We start from the raw sequence: 9,589 nt of genomic DNA on the forward strand, positions 1-9,589 counted from the left end.
ATAAGGGATTGTTAAGGATTGTACCGATAATCAGAATTTATTTCAATAGAACGGTCATCAGTTCTCTTCCCTAGCATCAATGCAATCGCTGATTTATGAGTGAGGTCTATTCTGCTGGGACTCTGGTCTTCTATTGTCCTTTCAGTCATCTGTCACATATGTGGTTACTTAGCTGAATCATTTCTATAATTGCATGTTCTGGAAATTCTTTGTTGTGTTTTGTTTACTTGTCAGCTGATGGTCACCCACAGAGTCTGGTCAGACTGAGGTTTCTTCCTATAATGATAAGGATTTAAAAAAATTTAAAAAACACCTGACAGAGTTTTTACTTCCTACTGTCACCGTTTGTACTTGGGGTGGGTAAGTTTAAACTATGCTTGTGTGTAGTACCTTGAGATGACTTATTGTGAAGCAAAAACAAAGAGTTCACCACGCTTCTGCACAGCACAAACAAATCTGGTGCAACCAGGCAGGACCAATTGTAAAAAAGAAGAAATAACTGGTGGCAGCAAATGTTCAAAGGGACTGACGTTTCGACATCGAAACGTCAGTCCCTTTGAACATTTGTTTTCCTTTCAGCACCTTATTAAAGACTTTTTGCACTTATTTCTGTGCTGCACCAGTTATTTCTTCTTTTTATGACTTACTGTGATTTGGTGCTGTATAAAATCATTGATTTGAATTGTAATTAGTTGTCAGCCTCAGTTTTTAAGGACTCAGTAGTAGAGAAGTCATCTGAAAAGCTGTTGATAGGTTGGAGTAAAGCCGTCTTCATGTCATTGGTAATTACCTAATCCTGTGTTGTGTAGCCGGTGGGGATTGGCTCTGAGGTCATCCTGAATGGCGTAATGAGATTCAGTGTCTACTACCACTACTGACTATCAGTAGTACAGTAGAAGGCACAGTGACGACCCTTCGTCAACAGCACTATGTTGGACAGACTGTGAGAGGGTCTGTGACACTTTCATCAATGGAATACTGAAAAAAAGGAACATTTTTGCTGGACGGAAGCAGTGGATGTCAGTCATCCTGTCATGGAAGCACCAAATACAAAAAAAGTAAGTTAATGCCACTTGATTTCTAATTGCTGCTGTCTGGTGACTGAACGGTCGCAGTGTGGATCTTGGCATAACAGCTTTTCAGTTATTATGGACAATAGTAAACTGAGAAGCAGCGGTGCCTTTGATGGCCGGCAGACCAAAGCTTTAGAAATGAAACTGACAAACAAGATCAATTATTGCTCCTTGTAACTTTAAAACTACACATTGAAATACAGAGAAAAGGACGAAATGTGTTCTTCCTTCTCTGTGACGGAGGTATCTGAGTTGTAAATTGATTTACTTCTCTGATTTAGAGCATTTTTGTGTCAGTCCGTGACAGCCACACCTGCTCTTAATTTTCCATGATCTAAGCAGCATCCACCAGCAGGTGGCAGGATGTCTATGGGATATTACTGAGGCAAACAGTTGTTTTTCAAATCGATCTGTTGCCTCAGCGGTCACCAGATTTGAATTGGTTCATCTCTTTTATATGCCCTTTAATTAGTAGATATGAAAGATAATAATATTTATTGTTTTTGACTTGTCATTGTAACAATCTGGAGTGGATGGACTCCATTCACTCACTGCATTTCACAGGGTACATGCCCAGGCTTTTCTAAAGTGCACATAAACATATTTCAGAAGAATTTGGTTAGTCTCAGACACTAAAATGTGATACATTATATCCAGTGGTGGGCACAGTTTGGCTAACAGCTAACGAGTAAAGCTAACTTTTCCATTAGCAAATTAGCTTTTCAGCTAGCTTTGAAAACCATTAGCAGACCAATTAGCTTCCAGTTAATTTAGTTTTCCCAACTTAAAGTTTGCAAACTTTTTTTTACATAAGGTTTAACAGCTAAAGCATTTGAAACCCTAACTGTACAATTCTTCTTCTTTGGAGCTTATACACTAATCTATTAAACAAAACTAATACATTGTGCGAAGACAACGAGCATCATTTCGAGAAGACGGAGGAGCAAGAGGTCAAGCTAGTGTAAAAGCATTAATCAGATTGTTAGTTATTTTCCTTACATATTTTTTTTTTCTTAATATTTAATACTCTCTATAATGTGAATAAACTGTATGTTGAATGAAAACTACTGTTTAGCTTTATTTGTTCATTTAATTTTTTATGCACATCTTGATTATCATTTGATCTTGGCACACCTTGTGGAAACCTGCTTATTTAAGACACAACATAAAACAAAACCATGCTATGGGCCATCTGTCTATCCTCAAATGTTCTCAAAAAATTTCCTACAGCTCTTTAATGGTATTAGAAAGTATAATATGAAATATGAATCACACAGTGCAATAATGTGGAAATATAACTTTATTTATGGTAAGTCACACATATTGAAAACCAATTTCCAGGTTACAATTTAATCTATTTGAAGATTGTATCCTCATACCATAAATCACAAACATATATCCCACACTAATGAGGTATGTAAAGGTAGAATTGAGAATATAACTTATAGTAATAACAATTTCAATCCCTCTTAAATTCCAAACCCTCTTCTTTTTCCATCAAATCCCTCTTCTTAGTTTTATTCCCCCTCAATTCCCTTGGACCTCCTCATAAATGTTAATTATGATATAAGGATTGGGTCCAATACGTTCCCTCGGGCTACAAAGAAATAGGCTAAATGTTGAGGAATAGTACATTTCTAATATGTTTATTTTCTCTTTATGTTTAATGTGCAGCCATAAATGAAATTTACGTCAATGGATTGATAAATCTGGATCTGTTAGCTTCCAGAAAACATCTGTTGCAGCATATGCCTGAAACCTCTGTGACTCCATGGAAAATTTGTAACTTCCTCAAAGTGTTTTGGATTGTTTCTTTTTTTACAAATGTATTAAAAAAAAAACTGTAAGAGGCTGTAACATAAAATGTGGAAAAAGTGAAACACTGTGAATACTTTCTGGATGAACCGTAAGCCACAAATAAACGTTGCTCTGGACTGTATTGCATGCTAGAAAACAACATTTCCCATTTCAAGTTAAGATGTAGCTCAATGCAAAATCAGGCCAGTAAACACATCAGATCATCCCAGGCCAAGTCATTTTACTCTGTGATTTATGCCCAGTATTGTGCCAAGAATACAGAAAGATAATATGTAAATTTATTACATTTATCCCTTGTATATGACGGTGAAAAAAGCATTAAATTTAATATTTTTCCTAACTCTCTCTATTTCTACATTGAATGTCATTATGTAACCCACTGAAATCTAACAGTTTTAATTAAAATCTTCGATGTGGAAAATTTCACTCAAGCATAGGCAGAATGTGCCCCCTTAATAGCACAGGTTCTTTCAGCTCTTTTGGTCTGTTTGTCAGGGGTTTAGAGCTTAAAAACCAAAGCAAACCTAAATTCATATAATAAAGTTAGTGGCTAGTAGTGGTTAGCTGTAGCTTCAGCTCAGTGTTTTATCCAATCCAATCCCAATCCACCTTTATTTGTATAGCACATTTTAAAAACAACAAGGTTACCAAAGTGCTGCACAACAGATAAAATATAAAAAATAAAATAAAGATAAAATACAATAGATTAAAAATAGAGCGCGACCGATTATTGGCCGGCCGATATTATCGGCCGATATAAGCCCTTTTCAAAGTACCCACTATCGGCCGACATTTTGCCGATAGAACGCTGATAATTTCTCATAAACACAACAGTTGCTGAAATAATGTTTGTCGGCAATGTAAAATGTCCTTGCACCGTTTGTCCAGTAGATGGAGCTCTGACTCCATTCAACTGAGAGCTGCTTACTCCCCTGCTTAAATGTGTTCATCACTGGCCCCCGTAGTTCGCCTTCACACTGCACTGATCGGCTGACAAAAGCATACAAGTAAGTTTATAAGGATCTATATCCTTATCCTGAACCTATATCTAAATTGCAGCAACAAGAGGTACAAGATCAGATGTATTTCACAACTCTTTTTAAGGACATGTATTTGCTAATTTCACAAAGGTTTAATTCTTGATTGCATTTTTTGAACTTGAAAATTCTTCTGTTATAAAGTTAATCAATATGAGGACAAAGCTTCAGCTTTTAGCTCATACCTTTTTGTTAAGGGTCCAAAAAAGAACATTTTATTAATTTAAAAACTAATAATAATAAATATTGGCTGATTTATCTGCTATCTGAAAATCAGCCGAATTATCGATTATCTGCATTTTTTTTCATCCAAATATCGTTATCGGCATCGGCCTCAAAAAATCCATATCGGTTGGGCTCTAATTAAAAACATATAAAAACAAAAAGGAAATATCAGATAAGATAAAACACTAAAAGATAAAAACATGATAAAAACGAGATAGAAGACCACACAACTCTCTTGCAGTATTAAAAGCCATGGAGTAAAAATACATTTTTAAATGAGATTTAAAAGTATCCAGGGTGGAGGGCTATTTTGATATGAGTGGGCAGCTCATTCCATAACTTAGGAGCCACCACTGAAAAAGCATGGTCTCCCCTGGTCTTTTGTCTGCTTTTTGGTTTTAGTGGTTTTTCAGTTCAGGGTTTTCACAGTTTGTGTTTTAGTGCTTATTGAAGTTAATATCATGTATAGGGTTAAAATGCTGCCAAAACTCCACCAGAGACCGTATTAATCAGAGTGTGCTCATGGGAATGAGAAGCTGTCAGGGCAGGTTGGAGTCCATCCAGGCCCTGGCTCGGGCTGGCTGAGCTTCACCACATTAACTTTCAGCTCAACCTCTCTGCAGGAGCTCAACAAGGGACGGGATCAGGGTGAAAGGGACAATCCTAAATACAGTTCTGAGCAATCACAAGGTGGATCTGTGCATGCAAAAAGTGACAAAACACCCAGGGAGATGAGCTGAGGTCTGTCATGGTCAGATGTCATCTGTTATCTGACTGTTTTCTCTTAATACTATTCAGTCACAACTTCAGCTGCTCAATCCCATCCTTTATAACTGTTTAACTGCTATCAGATGGCTGCAGAATAAGTACCTGACTAACTGAGTTAATGTCGTAACATGCCAGCCCATGCTTTTACAATGGATGTAACATATAATAGAACATTTATATTATTTCTTCCATCATAAGATGATTGTGTTCACATGAGTTACGTACGTCACCCCTGTGCTCCTTATTTAACTTAAGCAGCCCAGCAAACACCGTCCTGATCTAATTATACCCTCTGTCCAATCAGGTGGGAAGCAAAACAAGCAGGACTAGGCTTTGGAACAGAAATAAACTGACAAATAAGCACATTTCATGATTCATGTAACTTCAGAACTACACACGTGTTAACAGAGAAAGAGAGAAGGAAGAAGCATCTGCTTCGCTATATTCATATTCATATCTATCTATCTATCTATGTCTATCACAGGAGTAAAGTTGTTTTGATTAACATGTTATTTGTCAGATTTCATATTTTGTTAACTGTAAACTCATACATACAGGGTGTCTAATATATTTCCTTCTGTTTCATTCCTTTGCTATCTAATGTAACAGAAACCTGGACACGGACAGCACAGGAAAGGTAAATTTTTGTGCAACTACTGCAAGATGAATGTAAATATGGCACACGATTGCACAAATGCATGCATACAGCTTCTTCTCCTTCTTCTTTCGGCTGTTCCCGTTAGGGGTCGCCACAGCAGATCAATCATGTCCATCTCTCCTTGTCCTCTGTAACTTCTTCTTTCACACCAAGCACTTGCATGTCCTCCCTCATCACATACACAAACCTCCTCTTTGGCCTCACTCTTCTCCTCCTGCCTGGTGGCTTCATCCTCAGCATCCTTCTCCCTATATACCCTGGGTCCTTCCTCTCCACATGTCCATACCATCTCAATCTCTCATCTCTGACTTTGTCTCCAATAAGGGCTGGATTGCCATTCCTACACTCATATTGTTATATTTAATAAAAATAATAAGCTCACACAGGAGCTGCTGCTGCTGCTGTGTACCATCAGAAACTACACAACTTTTTTTTTTTTAAATTCAGCAGTTGCTTGTGGCAAAATAATTAATTGTATCTACACAAAAGATTAATTCTGGCCTATATAAGGCCTGGTTCACACGACAGGATAATTAGGCCGATATCGGACCCGATCTTCCCCTTCCGACAATCTTAAGGACACCCCGACAATCGTGATGATGCTAAAGATAATCTTATCAGATATTTGCCATGTGTGTGTGTTAAGAGTGCGCTGATCTGCTTGGAAGGACGTCAGGAGTGCTCCAATCACAAATCGGGGATATTGCTGGATTGTCTTGGCTCTATATCACAGCGTGTGTTGTGTCCTCCAACCACAAACGAGCACACAGCCTGCTGAATGTGACGCGTAGCCAACCAGAAAGCAAGGTGACGGATGTACGGAGCGGAAAATAAAATCAAAAAAGCTGTTCTGACTTACCAGAAAGTCCGGTGGTCGCGCTGTCTCCACTCCTTTAAAGAACGTCTTTTCTTTTTCTTTTTGTATTGTTTTTTCCCTCTGTTTAAATAGTCCACCAAGTATGTCCATTTGTTTACTCTGAAGTCACGTTTAATCTCAAGAGATTTTGCGAGATTTCCTGTCTGACCCGAGAATGTTCGTGTGTGGTGTTGGTGTCCTGCCGTGTGGCTGAACACCACACACTGTATGACCAAAGCTGTTAGATCTATGATTTTTATCTTCACGTGTGTCGTGTCTCAGGTTTTGGAACCCTAAAGATAATTTAAAATCTTGTCTTGTGAACCAGGCTTAAGGTGCAAGAAACCAGTGACACTGACCCCCACAAAAACTTGTAAAAACAGTCAAGAACAACAGCAAAACAAAATATGGACAAATTGAGGTTTTCGGTGGAATTCGTTCAAATTTTTCAACAGTTTAAAAATCCTGACGAAGCACCAGCTACAGGAATGAAGCTGCGCAAAGGTTAAATGATGCCAACAAACATCCAGATTTCTTGTTTCATACAGGCTTGGTTGTCCTTCATTAAGTGCTGTGTTAATTGGAGCAAGATGAAGTGCAAGGCGCAAGTCGCAGCATGTCATCAGAGTCTAAACCAGCAGTAAGGATTCTGACAATGAAGGAGATGAACCCTCTTTTGTTCTGGACGAGGAACCAGAGCAGGTGGATCCACCGACATGCGCACAGATCTCCACAATGGGTCGGCTCACGCGTTTTTGTTTGCAGCTGAGCTCCGTCCCAGTGCCGAGTTGTGGAATGCAGAGATACAGACACACACTGCTCCAGCAGCGGCTCCAGGTGCATTTCATTTAAAGTGTTGAGATCAGCGTTAGCTTTGCTTTCATTTTGTTCCTCTTTTACTTTTTCCCTTCATTCAGGAATCGTTATATGCCGTGTGACCGGGCCATTAGCTTAAAGCTTACTATTTAACATTAATAAATGCTATTTTCACATACCAGGATATTGACTTGGTCACAGCCAGGTCACTGTCAGTTTACGTCCGCGTCAGATCAGTCGCTAGTGCGAAAATATGCGGATGTTGACGTGTTTTACCACAGAGATACACTGTGTATTTGGGAGTGGTATTTGCTCTTGAATTCCAGATTTAAGTAATAATTTGTTTGAATTTAGTATATTTCTGTTGTTAGGACCTTAGTAAGGCCTTCAACTATTCAGAGGGTTTGGATAATATCACCCGGAAGCGATAAAACCAAATTAGCAGCAGCAGGATTGGCATCTTGTCCACACCAACTTGAAGATGGACAATGGAAAAATGATCCTACACAATGGTCAAATGTTCAGTATCCTGATATTTATTCCAACCTCATAGACACACCAGGTATTTTTGTATTTGACATAATTTATGTCGCGTATACATTGGGCCTCATGTATCAAAGTTGCGCACTCGTGGCGTAAATTTACTTACACCTGCCCATTTCCGGCGTACGCCTGACGTGACCTTGATAAATGCAGCGGGTGAAAACAATCGTAATTATAATAAATACGCCCAAATATTTAGACTCCGCTTCAGACACACCCTCATTTTACGACATGGAAGCCAGGAAGACGGCAAAGAAAAAGAACTTCACCAATCACGACGCGTGCCAATAGTGTCAAAAGCGGCCGTCGTATTAATTGTTTTGTAGTATAATCAAAAAAGTGTTACAGTGGTCCTCGTTTATCGCGGGAGTTATGTTCTAAAAATAGTCCGCATAAAGCGAAGTCCGCGACGTAGTCAGCGTTATTTTTTACAATTATTATAGATGTTTTAAAGCTGTAAAACTCCTGTAAAACCACTTTATACACTTTTCTCAATCAGGCATGAACATTTTCTCACTTTTCTCTCGTGTGTAAACACTCTCAAAGTTCAAACCTTAGTAGAAAAATAAGACCAAACTGTTTTCAGGCCCAAACATTTGTTTGAGAAATAAAAATAGAACATTTTCCTATAAATAATTATGATGGCTTTTAGAACTAACGAATTTAATTTTAACGATCAACCTACGAGGTTGGACACATAAGAAATTATTAATAGTGACTGACCAGTATTTCACAGTTCCTCTGACCGCGCCTCTTCGTCCTGGCGCTGCGCCACTGTCGCGCCTTTTTCCACTCACACCTCGCTGCAGGTGTCTTTTTCCGAGTGACAAACACAGTTAAGAGTAGTTGTTGGCGCTCTTTTTCTTCTGGGCGAGAAGATTCTTATAAACAGACATGCAGACCACAATGCACTGTAAAAAAAAGCATGCAAAATTGGACTAAAGAAATCCGCGAAACGACAAGGCCGCGAAAGGTGAACCGCGTTATAGAGGGACCACTGTATTCTCTTTTCACATGTCAATAATTCTTGACATGTGGATATTTGCTTGCTCAATTATAAGACACGCCTAATTTTTCAGATTTCTTTATTTTTAAAATGTATTTCTTTATTTATTTTATTGTAAAAAAACGAATGGAGACGACACAACCTGATTGCAGCACGGGTGAAGGGAATGACAACACTACAGTTGTTATTATCAATTTCATTGTCTAAAACGATCACACCACATAAAGTTAAGCTCAGCGCTGCTCTGGCTCCAGGCTCAAAGTCTGGAGAAAAAGGCGAGCAGCGCTTTCTTTGCGGTCAGCGCTGTGGCCACGGATCGTGCTCGAGACCAACAGTCCCGCAAAAGCGGGATTTGTATTAATTATTATGTAGTATAATCAAGAAAGCGTTATTTATGTAACATATGCATTGATTTGTATAATGGCACTGTTTATCATGTTGATCATTTTCATTTTTATGTGGATTCCAGTGCTGGTTCATTTTGGTGTATAATTTACGCCACCTCTCGACCTGGTGTATATTTTCAGCGCAGCGTACGCCAACGACCACATTGATAAATGCCAAGTAGCGCAGCCGTTTTGGCGTACACCCCATATACGCTCAAATATCGCCGTACGCAACGCTGATACATGAGGCCCACTGTGAATTGCTGGTCTGCCCCAGGAGGGGCCAGCTGTTGACTATTTCCCCAAAGTAACGTATAATACTGAACGATGTGATGCATAATCCTCTTGGTGTGTCGTGATGGTTTTTTATTTTATTTTTTCTTGCTTTGCTGGTACAATCCAC

Source organism: Thalassophryne amazonica, chromosome 6, assembly GCF_902500255.1.
Source record: "Thalassophryne amazonica chromosome 6, fThaAma1.1, whole genome shotgun sequence".
NCBI lineage: Eukaryota > Metazoa > Chordata > Actinopteri > Batrachoidiformes > Batrachoididae > Thalassophryne > Thalassophryne amazonica.